This window comes from Limulus polyphemus, unplaced genomic scaffold (assembly GCF_000517525.1).
Source record: "Limulus polyphemus unplaced genomic scaffold, Limulus_polyphemus-2.1.2 Scaffold5003, whole genome shotgun sequence".
NCBI lineage: Eukaryota > Metazoa > Arthropoda > Merostomata > Xiphosura > Limulidae > Limulus > Limulus polyphemus.
The window spans coordinates 27,523-28,925 of NW_013670613.1; the positions used below are offsets into that span (position 1 = coordinate 27,523).

A 1,403-nucleotide genomic window follows, 5' to 3' on the forward strand; every position below is an offset into this window, starting at 1 on the left:
TTGGTCACGTGATTACGACACTTTATTCCCTTAAACTGAGAAAATATTCGCTACATTAAGAATATTATATTATTTTATGTTTTAGAACCTGTATTCTTTAGCTAGTTCCTTATAGTTATATATTTTCAAGAATTAGAGGAGTCAATAATGATAACATTCCAACCACACAATGTTTACAATATCTGTTGTCGACGACGCTATAATAGTAGATTATATTTCCAAATAGTATATAATGAAACCTTCTGTTAGAGCCACCATAGCTCAGTGGCAGAGTACTGGTCTTGTAAACCAGGAGTCGCGAGTTCGATCCTCGCTGGTGGCTTCGTAATTATGGAAAACATGTGATAATTACGTACGTTTTTCTGTAAAAATGGCATTTAATAATATGTAGTTTATGAATGTTTCAATGAAGTGATACTAACGTAGTGTTAACTTTCATCTTTTAATACTCTCGAACATTATGGATTTATCTAATCTTTTGACCCTTAAAATGCCCGAAAATGAACATATCTTACGTTTATTGCAAATTCCTGCAAGTTGCCCCAAAAACAGCGGAGTAATTGTCAAAATATTGGCGTCTTGAATCTCTATAATTACTAAAAATGAGCGAGTTCACCATTTCTTTTTTTGGCTTGTAGAAAAGTATCTTGGTACCAAATCCCATGAAAATGTGTCAAAATACTGCCGAGTACTTTTCTAAAACCCCATAACTGCACTTTTTCATGAGCTCTTAACCCTAAAAAAACTCAAAACGGGCGAATCCAATTTTTTTTTTCATGTCAATGTGTTGGGCGCATGAAAATTTATATTTGTGCCAATTTTCATTTTGATTGTTGTAAATATGACCGGACGGGAACCCAAACTGTTCATTTTTGGGTTGTTTGATATTTGACTCCATAAAACCCTTAAAAATAGTATAAATAAATAAAAAATGAAGAGGGCTCTGGGCGTATTGGACCAAGGTATAACTAACAACTTTCAAGCCAATCCGCTGAAAAATGAAGGAATTGCGGGCGATTGAAAAGTATTTGGAAGAAGAAAAAAGAAAGAAAAACTATAGAAAAACAGCACAATACAATAAATATATGTGGATAATCTCAGAAGTCGATTTAATAGGTACTTATATGTATAAATAATTAGAGACAAGAAACGTTCTGGTATTGCAATTCTCAATTTTATCCATTCTACGTTACATAAAATCCTCTTTAATAACTAGGTCAAATTCGCAATGTAGAAGGAAGAAAAAATGATAAGGATAAATAGTTAGAAATACTGAAGTTTTTTGTTTCCACCGTCATTCCCATTCAGTGATATGAACCTTGTTCATACAGTTGTTTAACGTTCACTTTTTCATGTTACAATGAATTAAGACTTCATCAGTTCTAGAATAAATGTTCTGAAGC

At 32.5% G+C, this 1,403-nt stretch overlaps 1 non-coding gene across 1 annotated transcript; it reads left to right on the forward strand.

The window, feature by feature from the left end:
- Positions 1-250: 250 nt before the first annotated feature.
- Trnat-ugu lies at positions 251-322 on the forward strand. The gene has a single exon. It is a non-coding gene; the product is annotated as a tRNA-Thr (tRNA).
- Positions 323-1,403: the final 1,081 nt, after the last annotated feature.